The sequence below is a fragment of the Bison bison genome, unplaced genomic scaffold (assembly GCF_000754665.1).
Source record: "Bison bison bison isolate TAMUID 2011002044 unplaced genomic scaffold, Bison_UMD1.0 scf7180017851071, whole genome shotgun sequence".
Taxonomy (NCBI): Eukaryota; Metazoa; Chordata; class Mammalia; order Artiodactyla; family Bovidae; genus Bison; species Bison bison.
In genome coordinates, this window is record NW_011481644.1 from 15,977 (window position 1) to 16,831 (window position 855).

At 51.7% G+C, this 855-nt stretch overlaps 1 pseudogene; it reads right to left on the reverse strand.

The window, feature by feature from the left end:
- Positions 1-480: 480 nt before the first annotated feature.
- LOC104995895 lies at positions 481-846 on the reverse strand (annotated as a pseudogene).
- Between the last annotated feature and the right edge of the window lie 9 nt (positions 847-855).

The following is an 855-nucleotide window of genomic DNA, read 5'->3' on the forward strand; positions in this document are numbered from 1 at the left end:
GTCCCTTCACTGTTTCTGGAGATCTACACCAATCATGATTTTCAGGCCATATTTTTATAGCTCATCTATTCACAGTCACCCACATTCACCAGAGCCTCACCTCACCCACACCCACCCCATGTACCACATTGTTTATTAGGGGAAGGTACATTTTGTATTGTTCAGGGTCCTATGGGTCCCCTTCTTCCCTCCCTCTGTGCAGATCTTGAGCTGCCTGTGGACAGGGCATTGGTAGCTCAAGAAACTCCTGGATACCTGTTTTAAAACTTTAAAGGTTAAGGGTTTGCACGCATGAATCAACAAGGGACCTTTATTTCTTTAGGAAGCAGTTTATTGGAAGAACTGGCAACAATGAAAGAAGGAAAACTTAAGTGAACTTATTCTGTGAACTTATTCTGCAAGAGCAATACTGCAGTCTGCATGGCAGGCAGGGTGACCTTGGGCAGTCACCCAGGTCTCGGGGGAAAGTCCAGTCCAGGCTCAGTCCTCCTTGTTGCTGTCACCCACGGTGAGCTTGTCAAGGATGTAGTCTGCCAGGCTGCCTTCCGGGGACCCCACGTTGCTCAGGTTGCTGACATGGTCCCCCAGCTCCTTGATGAACTTGTCCTGCTGGTCCAGGTAGCCGGTCTCCAGGAAGTTGCACAGATGGGCGTCGCTGCTGTTAGTGGCCAGCTGGTACAGGTCCAGCAGGCTCTGGTTGACACACTTCTCCAGGTAAAGGGTGTCTAGCATGGCCTGGAGTCCGCTCTTCCACTGTTGGGTCTCAGGCTTTCCGATGTCGAGGAAGCAGATGCGGCCCCCACGCTGGATCTGCAGGAACATCAGGCTCTCGGCTGTCTTGCTGTGCTCGTTGGA